The sequence below is a fragment of the Tachypleus tridentatus genome, chromosome 8 (assembly GCF_004210375.1).
Source record: "Tachypleus tridentatus isolate NWPU-2018 chromosome 8, ASM421037v1, whole genome shotgun sequence".
Lineage (NCBI taxonomy): Eukaryota > Metazoa > Arthropoda > Merostomata > Xiphosura > Limulidae > Tachypleus > Tachypleus tridentatus.
Window position 1 is genome coordinate 42,593,110 of NC_134832.1, and position 15,510 is coordinate 42,608,619.

Consider the following 15,510-nt stretch of genomic DNA (forward strand, 5'->3'; position numbering starts at 1 on the left):
GTCTGATCAAATTGATGGAATGAGTGTCTGATCTGATCAAATTGATGGAATGAGTGTCTGATCAAACTATGTGATCTGATCAAAATTGATGGAATGAGTGTCTGATCAAACTGATGGATCAAATTGTGTCTGATCAAACTATGTGATCAAATTGATGGAATGAGTGTCTGATCAAACTATGTGATCAAATTTATGGAATGAGTGTCTGATCAAACTATGTGATCAAATTGATGGAATGAGTGTCTGATCAAACTATGTGATCAAATTGATGGAATGAGTGTCTGATCAAACTATGTGATCAAATTGATGGAATGAGTGTCTGATCAAACTATGTGATCAAATTGATGGAATGAGTGTCTGATCAAACTATGTGATCAAATTGATGGAATGAATGAGTGTCTGATCAAACTATGTGATCAAATTGATGGAATGATGGTGTCTGATCAAACTATGTGATCAAATTGATGGAATGAGTGTCTGATCAAACTATGTGATCAAATTGATGGAATGAGTGTCTGATCAAACTATGTGATCAAATTGATGGAATGAGTGTCTGATCAAATTGATGGAATGAGTGTCTGATCAAACTATGTGATCAAATTGATGGAATGAGTGTCTGATCAAACTATGTGATCAAATTGATGGAATGAGTGTCTGATCAAACTATGTGATCAAATTGATGGAATGAGTGTCTGATCAAACTATGTGATCAAATTGATGGAATGAGTGTCTGATCAAACTATGTGATCAAATTGATGGAATGAGTGTCTGATCAAACTATGTGATCAAATTGATGGAATGAGTGTCTGATCAAACTATGTGATCAAATTGATGGAATGAGTGTCTGATCAAACTATGTGATCAAATTGATGGAATGTGTGTCTGATCAAACTATGTGATCAAATTGATGGAATGTGTCTGATCAAACTGATCAAATTGATGGAATATGTGATCAAATTGATGGAATAGTGTCTGATCAAACTATGTGATCAAATTGATGGAATGAGTGTCTGATCAAACTATGTGATCAAATTGATGGAATGAGTGTCTGATCAAACTATGTGATCAAATTGATGGAATGAGTGTCTGATCAAACTATGTGATCAAATTGATGGAATGAGTGTCTGATCAAACTATGTGATCAAATTGATGGAATGAGTGTCTGATCAAACTATGTGATCAAATTGATGGAATGAGTGTCTGATCAAACTATGTGATCAAATTGATGGAATGAGTGTCTGATCAAACTATGTGATCAAATTGATGGAATGAGTGTCTGATCAAACTATGTGATCAAATTGATGGAATGAGTGTCTGATCAAACTATGTGATCAAATTGATGGAATGAGTGTCTGATCAAACTATGTGATCAAATTGATGGAATGAGTGTCTGATCAAACTATGTGATCAAATTGATGGAATGAGTGTCTGATCAAACTATGTGATCAAATTGATGGAATGAGTGTCTGATCAAACTATGTGATCAAATTGATGGAATGAGTGTCTGATCAAACTATGTGATCAAATTGATGGAATGAGTGTCTGATCAAACTATGTGATCAAATTGATGGAATGAGTGTCTGATCAAACTATGTGATCAAATTGATGGAATGAGTGTCTGATCAAACTATGTGATCAAATTGATGGAATGAGTGTCTGATCAAACTATGTGATCAAATTGATGGAATGAGTGTCTGATCAAACTATGTGATCAAATTGATGGAATGAGTGTCTGATCAAACTATGTGATCAAATTGATGGAATGAGTGTCTGATCAAACTATGTGATCAAATTGATGGAATGAGTGTCTGATCAAACTATGTGATCAAATTGATGGAATGAGTGTCTGATCAAACTATGTGATCAAATTGATGGAATGAGTGTCTGATCAAACTATGTGATCAAATTGATGGAATGAGTGTCTGATCAAACTATGTGATCAAATTGATGGAATGAGTGTCTGATCAAACTATGTGATCAAATTGATGGAATGAGTGTCTGATCAAACTATGTGATCAAATTGATGGAATGAGTGTCTGATCAAACTATGTGATCAAATTGATGGAATGAGTGTCTGATCAAACTATGTGATCAAATTGATGGAATGAGTGTCTGATCAAACTATGTGATCAAATTGATGGAATGAGTGTCTGATCAAACTATGTGATCAAATTGATGGAATGAGTGTCTGATCAAACTATGTGATCAAATTGATGGAATGTGTGTCTGATCAAACTATGTGATCAAATTGATGGAATGAGTGTCTGATCAAACTATGTGATCAAATTGATGGAATGAGTGTCTGATCAAACTATGTGATCAAATTGATGGAATGAGTGTCTGATCAAACTATGTGATCAAATTGATGGAATGAGTGTCTGATCAAACTATGTGATCAAATTGATGGAATGAGTGTCTGATCAAACTATGTGATCAAATTGATGGAATGAGTGTCTGATCAAACTATGTGATCAAATTGATGGAATGAGTGTCTGATCAAACTATGTGATCAAATTGATGGAATGAGTGTCTGATCAAACTATGTGATCAAATTGATGGAATGAGTGTCTGATCAAACTATGTGATCAAATTGATGGAATGAGTGTCTGATCAAACTATGTGATCAAAATTGATCAAATTGATGGAATGTCTGATCAAACTATGTGATCAAATTGATGGAATGAGTGTCTGATCAAACTATGTGATCAAATTGATGGAATGAGTGTCTGATCAAACTATGTGATCAAATTGATGGAATGAGTGTCTGATCAAACTATGTGATCAAATTGATGGAATGAGTGTCTGATCAAACTATGTGATCAAATTGATGGAATGAGTGTCTGATCAAACTATGTGATCAAATTGATGGAATGAGTGTCTGATCAAACTATGTGATCAAATTGATGGAATGAGTGTCTGATCAAACTATGTGATCAAATTGATGGAATGAGTGTCTGATCAAACTATGTGATCAAATTGATGGAATGAGTGTCTGATCAAACTATGTGATCAAATTGATGGAATGAGTGTCTGATCAAACTATGTGATCAAATTGATGGAATGAGTGTCTGATCAAACTATGTGATCAAATTGATGGAATGAGTGTCTGATCAAACTATGTGATCAAATTGATGGAATGAGTGTCTGATCAAACTATGTGATCAAATTGATGGAATGAGTGTCTGATCAAACTATGTGATCAAATTGATGGAATGAGTGTCTGATCAAACTATGTGATCAAATTGATGGAATGAGTGTCTGATCTGATCAAATTGATGGAATGCGTGTCTGATCAAACTATGTGATCAAATTGATGGAATGAGTGTCTGATCAAAATTGATGGAATGAGTGTCTGATCAAACTATGTGATCAAATTGATGGAATGAGTGTCTGATCAAACTATGTGATCAAATTGATGGAATGAGTGTCTGATCAAATTGATATGTGATCAAATTGATGGAATGTGTGATCAAACTATGTGATCAAATTGATGGAATGAGTGTCTGATCAAACTATGTGATCAAATTGATGGAATGAGTGTCTGATCAAACTATGTGATCAAATTGATGGAATGAGTGTCTGATCAAACTATGTGATCAAATTGATGGAATGAGTGTCTGATCAAACTATGTGATCAAATTGATGGAATGAGTGTCTGATCAAACTATGTGATCAAATTGATGGAATGAGTGTCTGATCAAACTATGTGATCAAATTGATGGAATGAGTGTCTGATCAAACTATGTGATCAAATTGATGGAATGAAGTGTCTGATCAAACTATGTGATCAAATTGATGGAATGAGTGTCTGATCAAACTATGTGATCAAATTGATGGAATGAGTGTCTGATCAAACTATGTGATCAAATTGATGGAATGAGTGTCTGATCAAACTATGTGATCAAATTGATGGAATGAGTGTCTGATCAAACTATGTGATCAAATTGATGGAATGAGTGTCTGATCAAATTGATGGAATGAGTGTCTGATCAAAATGTGATCTGATGGAAAGTGTCTGATCAAAAATTGATCAAATTGATGGAATGAGTGTCTGATCAAACTATGTGATCAAATTGAAATGAGTGTCTGATCAAACTATGTGATCAAATTGATGGAATGAGTGTCTGATCAAACTATGTGATCAAATTGATGGAATGAGTGTCTGATCAAACTATGTGATCAAATTGATGGAATGAGTGTCTGATCAAACTATGTGATCAAATTGATGGAATGAGTGTCTGATCAAAATGTGATCAAATTGATGGAATGAGTGTCTGATCAAATTGATGGAATGAGTGTCTGATCAAACTATGTGATCAAATTGATGGAATGAGTGTCTGATCAAACTATGTGATCAAATTGATGGAATGAGTGTGTGATCAATGGAATGAGTGTCTGATCAAACTGTGATCAAATTGATGGAATGAGTGTCTGATCAAACTATGATCAAAAATGTCTGAATGAGTGTCTGATCAAACTATGTGATCAAATTGATGGAATGAGTGTCTGATCAAACTATGTCAAACTATGTGATCAAATTGATGGATTGATTGATGGAGTGTCTGATCAAACTATGTGATCAAATTGATGGAATGAGTGTCTGATCAAACTATGTGATCAAATTGATGGAATGTGTCTGATCAAACTATGTGATCAAATTGATGGAATGAGTGTCTGATCAAACTATGTGATCAAATTGATGGAATGAGTGTCTGATCAAACTATGTGATCAAATTGATGGAATGAGTGTCTGATCAAACTATGTGATCAAATTGATGGAATGAGTGTCTGATCAAACTATGTGATCAAATTGATGGAATGAGTGTCTGATCAAACTATGTGATCAAATTGATGGAATGAGTGTCTGATCAAACTATGTGATCAAATTGATGGAATGATGGTGTCTGATCAAACTATGTGATCAAATTGATGGAATGAGTGTCTGATCAAACTATGTGATCAAATTGATGGAATGAGTGTCTGATCAAACTATGTGATCAAATTGATGGAATGAGTGTCTGATCAAACTATGTGATCAAATTGATGGAATGAGTGTCTGATCAAACTATGTGATCAAATTGATGGAATGAGTGTCTGATCAAACTGATCAAATTGATCTGATCAAATTGATCAAAATGAGTGTCTGATCAAACTATGTGATCAAATTGATGGAATGAGTGTCTGATCAAACTATGTGATCAAATTGATGGAATGAGTGTCTGATCAAACTATGTGATCAAATTGATGGAATGAGTGTCTGATCAAACTATGTGATCAAATTGATGGAATGAGTGTCTGATCAAACTATGTGATCAAATTGATGGAATGTGTGTCTGATCAAACTATGTGATCAAATTGATGGAATGAGTGTCTGATCAAACTATGTGATCAAATTGATGGAATGAGTGTCTGATCAAACTATGTGATCAAATTGATGGAATGAGTGTCTGATGTGATCAAATTGATGAGTGTCAAACTATGTGATCAAATTGATGGAATGAGTGTCTGATCAAACTATGTGATCAAATTGATGGAATGAGTGTCTGATCAAACTATGTGATCAAATTGATGGAATGAGTGTCTGATCAAACTATGTGATCAAATTGATGGAATACGTGTCTGATCAAACTATGTGATCAAATTGATGGAATGAGTGTCTGATCAAACTATGTGATCAAATTGATGGAATGAGTGTCTGATCAAACTATGTGATCAAATTGATGGAATGAGTGTCTGATCAAACTATGTGATCAAATTGATGGAATGAGTGTCTGATCAAACTATGTGATCAAATTGATGGAATGAGTGTCTGATCAAACTATGTGATCAAATTGATGGAATGAGTGTCTGATCAAACTATGTGATCAAATTGATGGAATGAGTGTCTGATCAAACTATGTGATCAAATTGATGGAATGAGTGTCTGATCAAATGATGATTGATGAATGAGTGTCTGATCAAATTGATGGAATGCGTGTCTGATCAAACTATGTGATCAAATTGATGGAATGAGTGTCTGATCAAATTGATGGAAATTGATGTGAGTGTCTGATCAAATTGATGGATCAAATGTGTGATCAAACTATGTGATCAAATTGATGGAATGAATGCGTGTGTCTGATCAAATTGATGGAATGAGTGTCTGATCAAATTGATGGAATGAGTGTCTGATCAAACTATGTGATCAAATTGAATGAGTGTCTGATCAAATGGAATGAGTGTCTGATCAAATTGATCAAATGATGGAATGTGTCTGATCAAACTATGTGATCAAATTGATGGAAATGAGTGTGTGATCTGATCAAACTGATGTGATCAAATTGATCAAATGATGGAATGATCAAACTATGTGATCAAATTGATGGAATGAGTGTCTGATCAAACTATGTGATCAAATTGATGGAATACGTGTCTGATCAAACTATGTGATCAAATTGATGGAATGAGAATGTCTGATCAAACTATGTGATCAAATTGATGGAATGAGTGTCTGATCAAACTATGTGATCAAATTGATGGAATGAGTGTCTGATCAAACTATGTGATCAAATTGATGGAATACGTGTCTGATCAAACTATGTGATCAAATTGATGGAATGAATGTCTGATCAAACTATGTGATCAAATTGATGGAATGAGTGTCTGATCAAACTATGTGATCAAATTGATGGAATGAGTGTCTGATCAAACTATGTGATCAAATTGATGGAATGAGTGTCTGATCAAACTATGTGATCAAATTGATGGAATGAGTGTCTGATCAAACTATGTGATCAAATTGATGGAATGAGTGTCTGATCAAACTATGTGATCAAATTGATGGAATGAGTGTCTGATCAAACTATGTGATCAAATTGATGGAATGAGTGTCTGATCAAACTATGTGATCAAATTGATAAAATGAGTGTCTGATCAAACTATGTGATCAAATTGATGGAATGAGTGTCTGATCAAACTATGTGATCAAATTGATGGAATGTGTGTCTGATCAAACTATGTGATCAAATTGATGGAATGAGTGTCTGATCAAACTATGTGATCAAATTGATGGAATGTGTGTGATCAAAGCATGTGATCAAATTGATGGAATGAGTGTCTGATCAAACTATGTGATCAAATTATAGGAATGAGTGTCTGATCAAACTATGTGATCAAATTGATGGTCTGAAATGAGTGTCTGATCAAAATATGTGATCAAATTGATGGAATGATGTGTCTGATCAAACTATGTGATCAAATTGATGGAATGTGTGTCTGATCAAACTATGTGATCAAATTGATGGAATGAGTGTCTGATCAAACTATGTGATCAAATTGATGGAATGAGTGTCTGATCAAACTATGTGATCAAATTGATGGAATGAGTGTCTGATCAAACTATGTGATCGAAATGATGGAATGAATGTTTGATCAAACTATGTGATCAAATTGATGGAATGAGTGTCTGATCAAACTATGTGATCAAATTGATGGAATGAGTGTCTGATCAAACTATGTGATCAAATTGATGGAATGAGTGTCTGATCAAACTATGTGATCAAATTGATAAAATGAGTGTCTGATCAAACTATGTGATCAAATTGATGGAATGTGTGTCTGATCAAACTATGTGATCAAATTGATGATCAAAATGAATGAGTGTCTGATCAAACTATGTGATCAAATTGATGGAATGAGTGTCTGATCAAACAAATTGATGGAATATGTGATCAAATTGATGGAATGAGTGTCTGATCAAACTATGTGATCAAATTGATGGAATGAGTGTCTGATCAAACTATGTGATCAAATTGATGGAATGATGGAATGTGTCTGATCAAACTATGTGATCAAATTGATGGAATGAGTGTCTGATCAAACTATGTGATCAAATTGATGGAATGAGTGTCTGATCAAAACTATGTGATCAAATTGATGGAATGAGTGTCTGATCAAACTATGTGATCAAATTGATGGAATGAGTGTCTGATCAAACTATGTGATCAAATTGATAAAATGAGTGTCTGATCAAAATATGTGATCAAATTGATGGAATGTGTGTCTGATCAAACTATGTGATCAAATTGATGGAATGTGTGTCTGATCAAACTATGTGATCAAATTGATGGAATGAGTGTCTGATCAAACTATGTGATCAAATTGATGGAATGAGTGTCTGATCAAACTATGTGATCAAATTGATGGAATGAGTGTCTGATCAAACTATGTGATCAAATTGATGGAATGATGGAATGTGTGTCTGATCAAACTATGTGATCAAATTGATGGAATGAGTGTCTGATCAAACTATGTGATCAAATTGATGGAATCAAATTGTGTGAGTGATCAAACTATGTGATCAAATTGATGGAATGAGTGTCTGATCAAACTATGTGATCAAATTGATGGAATGAGTGTGTCTGATCAAACTATGTGATCAAATTGATGATCAAAATGAGTGTCTGATCAAATCTATGTGATCAAATTGATGGAATGAGTGTCTGATCAAACTATGTGATCAAATTGATGGAATGAGTGTCTGATCAAACTATGTGATCAAATTGATGGAATGAGTGTCAAATTGATCAAACTATGTGATCAAATTGATGGAATGAGTGTCTGATCAAACTATGTGATCAAATTGATGGAATGAGTGTCTGATCAAACTATGTGATCAAATTGATGGAATGAGTGTTTGATCAAACTATGTGATCAAATTGAAGGAATGAGTGTCTGATCAAAGAATGTGATCAAATTGATGGAATGAGTGTCAGAAGAAACTATGTGATCAAATTGATGGAATGAGTGTCTGATCAAACTATGTGATCAAATTGATGGAATGAGTGTCTGATCAAACTATGTGATCAAATTGAGTTAATGTGTGTCTGATCAAATTGAGGGAATGTGTGTCTGATCAAACTATGTGATAAAATTGATGGAATGAGTGTCTGATCAAACTATGTGATCAAATTGATGGAATGAGTGTCTGATCAAACTATGTGATCAAATTGATGGAATGAGTGTCTGATCAAACTATGTGATCAAATTGATGGAATGAGTGTCTGATCAAACTATGTGATCAAATTGATGGAATGAGTGTCTGATCAAACTATGTGATCAAATTGATGGAATGTGTGTCTGATCAAACTATGTGATCAAATTGATGGAATGTGTGTCTGATCAAACTATGTGATCAAATTGATGGAATGAGTGTCTGATCAAAAATTGATCAAATTGATGGAATCAGTGTCTGATCAAACTATGTGATCAAATTGATGGAATGAGTGTCTGATCAAACTATGTGATCAAATTGATGGAATGTGTCTGATCAAACTATGTGATCAAATTGATGGAATGAGTGTCTGATCAAACTATGTGATCAAATTGATGGAATGAGTGTCTGATCAAACTATGTGATCAAATTGATGGAATGAGTGTCTGATCAAACTATGTGATCAAATTGTCTGAATGTGTGTCTGATCAAACTATGTGATCAAATTGATGGAATATGTGTCTGATCAAACTATGTGATCAAATTGATGGAATGAATGTCAAATTGATCAAACTATGTGATCAAATTGATGGAATGAGTGTCTGATCAAACTATGTGATCAAATTGATGGAATGAGTGTCTGATCAAACTATGTGATCAAATTGATGGAATGAGTGTCTGATCAAACTATGTGATCAAATTGATGGAATGAGTGTCTGATCAAACTATGTGATCAAATTGATGGAATGTGTCTGATCAAACTATGTGATCAAATTGATGGAATGAGTGTCTGATCAAACTATGTGATCAAATTGATGGAATGAGTGTCTGATCAAACTATGTGATCAAATTGATGGAATGAGTGTCTGATCAAACTATGTGATCAAATTGATGGAATGAGTGTCTGATCAAACTATGTGATCAAATTGATGGAATGTGTCTGATCAAACTATGTGATCAAATTGATGGAATGAGTGTCTGATCAAACTATGTGATCAAATTGATGGAATGAGTGTCTGATCAAACTATATGATCGAATTGATGGAATGAGTGTCTGATCAAACTATGTGATCAAATTGATGGAATGAGTGTCTGATCAAACTATGTGATCAAATTGATGGAATGTGTCTGATCAAACAATGTGATCAAATTGATGGAATAAGTGTCTGATCAAACTATGTGATCAAATTGATGGAATGTGTGTCTGATCAAACTATGTGATCAAATTGATGGAATGTGTGTCTGATCAAACTATGTGATCAAATTGATGGAATGTGTGTCTGATCAAACGATGATCAAACTATGTGATCAAATTGATGGAATGAGTGTCTGATCAAACTATGTGATCAAATTGATGGAATGAGTGTCTGATCAAACTATGTGATCAAATTGATGGAATGAGTGTCTGATCAAACAATGTGATCAAATTGATGGAATAAGTGTCTGATCAAACTATGTGATCAAATTGATGGAATGAGTGTCTGATCAAATTGATGTGATCAAATTGATGGAATGTGTCTGATCAAACTATGTGATCAAATTGATGGAATGAGTGTCTGATCAAACTATGTGATCAAATTGATGAAATGAGTGTCTGATCAAACTATGTGATCAAATTGATGATGGAATGATGTGTCTGATCAAACTATGTGATCAAATTGATGGAATGAGTGTCTGATCAAACTATGTGATCAAATTGATGGAATGAGTGTCTGATCAAACTATGTGATCAAATTGATGGAATGTGTGTCTGATCAAACTATGTGATCAAATTGATGGAATGAGTGTCTGATCAAACTATGTGATCAAATTGATGGAATGAGTGTCTGATCAAACTATGTGATCAAATTGATGGAATACGTGTCTTATAAAACTATGTGATCGAATTGATAAAATGAGTGTCTGATCAAAATATGTGATCAAATTGATGGAATGAGTGTCTGATAAAAGTATGTGATCGATTTGATGAAATGAGTGTCTGATAAAACTATGTGATCAAATTGATAAAATGTGTGTCTGATCAAAGTATGTGATCAAATTGATGGTGTGTGTGTGATCAAACTATGTGATCAAATTGATGGAATGAGTGTCTGATCAAACTATGTGATCAAATTGATGGAATGAGTGTCTGATCAAACAATGTGATCAAATTGATGGAATGAGTGTCTGATCAAACTATGTGATCAAATTGATGGAATGAGTGTCTTATCAAAATATGTGATCGAGTTGATGGAATGTGTGTCTAATCAAACTATGTGATCAAATTGATTGAATGTGTGTGAGATCAAACTATGTGATCAAATTGATGGAATATGTGTCTGGTCAAACTATTTGATCGAAATGACGGAATGAATGTTTGATCAAACTATGTGATCAAATTGATGGAATGAGTGTCTGATCAAAGTATGTGATCAAATTGATGGAATGAGTGTCTGATCAAACTATGTGATCAAATTGATGGAATGAGTGTCTGATCAAACTATGTGATCAAATTGATGGAATGAGTGTCTGTGTATGTGATCAAATTGATGTGATGTGAAATTGATGGAATGAGTGTCTGATCAAACTATGTGATCGAATTGATGGAATGAGTGTCTGATCAAACTATGTGATCAAATTGATGGAATGTGTCTGTCAAACTATGTGATCAAATTGATGTAATGAGTGCCTCTTAAAACTATGTGATAAAATTGATGAAATGAGTGTCTGGTCAAACAATGTGATCAAATTGATGGAATGTGTGTCTGATCAAACTATGTGATCAAATTGATGGAATGAGTGTGTGATCAAACTATGTGATCAAATTGATGGAATGAGTGTCTGATCAAACTATGTGATCAAATTGATGGAATGAGTGTCTGATCAAACTATGTGATCAAATTGATGGAATGTGTGTCTGATCAAACTATGTGATCAAATTGATGGAATGAGTGTCTGATCAAAGTATGTGATCAAATTGATGGAATACGTGTCTGATCAAACTATGTGATCAAATTGATGGAATGAGTGTCTGATCAAACTATGTGATCGAATTGATGGAATGAGTGTCTGATCAAACTATGTGATCAAATTGATGGAATGAGTGTCTGATCAAACTATGTGATCAAATTGATGGAATGAGTGTCTGATCAAACTATGTGATCGAATTGATTGAAATAGTGTCTGATCAAACTATGTGATCAAATTGATGGAATGTGTGTCTGATCAAACTATGTGATCAAATTGATGGAATGTGTGTCTGATCAAACTATGTGATCAAATTGATGGAATAAATGTCTGATCAAACTATGTGATCAAATTGATGGAATGAGTGTCTAATCAAACTATGTGATCAAATTGATGGAATGAGTGTCTGATCAAACTATGTGATCAAATTGATGTAATGAGTGCCTCTTAAAACTATGTGATAAAATTGATGAAATGAGTGTCTGGTCAAACAATGTGATCAAATTGATGGAATGAGTGTCTGATCAAAGTATGTGATCGAATTGATGAAATACGTGTCTGATCAAACTATGTGATCGAATTGATAAAATGAGTGTCTTATCAAAATGATGTGATGGAATGTTGATGGAATTGATGTGTGTCTGATCAAACTATGTGATCAAATTGATGGAATGAGTGTCTGATCAAACTATGTGATCAAATTGATGGAATATGTGTCTGATCAAACTATGTGATCGAATTGATGGAATGAGTGTCTGATCAAACTATGTGATCAAATTGATGGAATGAGTGTCTGATCAAACTATGTGATCAAATTGATGGAATGAGTGTCTGATCAAACTATGTGATCAAATTGATGGAATGAGTGTCTGATCAAACTATGTGATCAAATTGATGGAATGAGTGTCTGATCAAACTATGTGATCGAATTGATGGAATGAGTGTCTGATCAAACTATGTGATCAAATTGATGGAATGAGTGTCTGATCAAACAATGTGATCAAATTGATGGAATGAGTGTCTGATCAAAGTATGTGATCAAATTGATAAAATGAATGTCTGATCAAAGTATGTGATCAAATTGATGGAGTGAGTGTCTGATCAAACTATGTGATCAAATTGATGGAATGAGTGTCTGATCAAACTATGTGATCAAATTGATGGAATGTGTGTCTGATCAAACTATGTGATCAAATTGATGGAATGAGTGTGATCAAACTATGTGATCAAATTGATGGAATGCGTGTCTGATCAAACTATGTGATCAAATTGATGGAATGAGTGTCTGATCAAACTATGTGATCAAATTGATGGAATGAGTGTCTGATCAAACAATGTGATCGAATTGATGGAGTGTGTGTCTAATCAAACTATGTGATCAAATTGATGGAATGAGTGTCTGATCAAACTATGTGATCAAATTGATGGAATGAGTGTCTGATCAAATTGATGGAATGCGTATCTGATCAAACTATGTGATCAAATTGATGGAATGTGTGTCTGATCAAACTGTGTGATCAAATTGATGGAATGCGTGTCTGATCAAACTATGTGATCAAATTGATGGAATGCGTGTCTGATCAAACTGTGTGATTGAATTGAAGGAATGAGTGTCTGATCAAACTATTTGATCAAATTGATGGAATGATTGTCTGATCAAACTATGTGATCAAATTGATGGAATGAGTGTCTGATCAAATTGATGAATTGAGTGTCTGATCAAATTGATGGAATGCGTGTCTGATCAAACTGTGTGATCAAATTGATGGAATGAGTGTCTGATCAAACTATGTGATCAAATTGATGGAATGAGTGTCTGATCAAACTATGTGATCAAATTGATGGAATGCGTGTCTGATCAAACTATGTGATCAAATTGATGGAATGAGTGTCTGATCAAATTGATGGAATGAGTGTCTGATCAAATTGATGGAATGCGTGTCTGATCAAACTGTGTGATCAAATTGATGGAATGAGTGTCTGATAAAATTATTTGATCAAATTGATGGAATGATTGTCTGATCAAACTATGTGATCAAATTGATGGAATGAGTGTCTGATCAAATTGATGAATTGAGTGTCTGATCAAATTGATGGAATGAGTGTCTGATCAAATTGATGGAATGAGTGTCTGATCAAATTGATGGAATGCGTGTCTGATCAAACTATGTGATCAAATTGATGGAATGAGTGTGATCAAATTGATGAATGATCAAATTGATGGAATGAGTGTCTGATCAAATTGATGGAATGCGTGTCTGATCAAACTATGTGATCAAATTGATGGAATGATTGTCTGATCAAACTATGTGATCGAAATGATGGAATGAATGTGTCTGATCAAACTATGTGATCAAATTGATGGAATGAGTGTCTGATCAAACTATGTGATCAAATTGATGGAATGAGTGTCTGATCAAACTATATGATCGAATTAATGGAATGAGTGTCTGATCAAACTATGTGATCGAATTGATGGAATACGTGTCTGATCAAACTATGTGATCGAAATGACGGAATGAATGTTTGATCAAACTATGTGATCAAATTGATGGAATGAGTGTCTGATCAAACTATGTGATCGAATTGATGGAATGAGTATCTGATCAAACAATGTGATCAAATTGATAAAATAAGTGTCTGATCAAACTATGTGATCAAATTGATAAAATGAGTGTCTGATCAAACAATGTGATCAAATTGATGGAATGAGTGTCTGATCAAAGTATGTGATCAAATTGATGGAATGTGTGTCTGATCAAACTATGTGATTAAATTGATGGAATGTGTGTCTGATCAAACTATGTGATCAAATTGATGGAATGAGTGTCTGATCAAACTATGTGATCGAGTTAATGGAATGTGTGTCTGATCAAACTATGTGATCAAATTGAAGGAATGAGTGTCTGATCAAAGTATGTGATCAAATTGATGGTGAGTGTGTCTGATCAAACTATGTGATCAAATTCATAAAATGAGTGTCTGATCAAAATATGTGATCAAATTGATGGTGTGTGTGGCTGATCAAACTATGTGATCAAATTGATGGAATGTGTGTCTGATCAAACTATGTGATCAAATTGATGGAATGTGTGTCTGATCAAACTATGTGATCGAAATGACGGAATGAATGTTTGATCAAACTATGTGATCAAACTGATGGAATGAGTGTCTGATCAAACTATATGATCGAATTAATGGAATGAGTGTCTGATCAAACTATATGATCGAATTAATGGAATGAGTATCTGGTCACACAATGTGATCAAATTGATAAAATAAGTGTCTGATCAAACTATGTTATCAAATTGATAAAATGAGTGTCTAATCAAACAATGTGATCAAATTGAGAAAATGAGTGTCTGATCAAAGTATGTGATCAAATTGATGGTGTGTGTGTCTGATCAAACTATGTGATTAAATTGACGGAATGTGTGTGTGATCAAACTATGTTTTCAAATTGATGGAATGAGTGTCTGATCAAACTATGTGATCGAGTTAATGGAATGTGTGTCTGATCAAACTATGTGATCAAATTGAAGGAATGAGTGTCTGATCAAAATATGTGATCAAATTGATGGTGATATTGAATA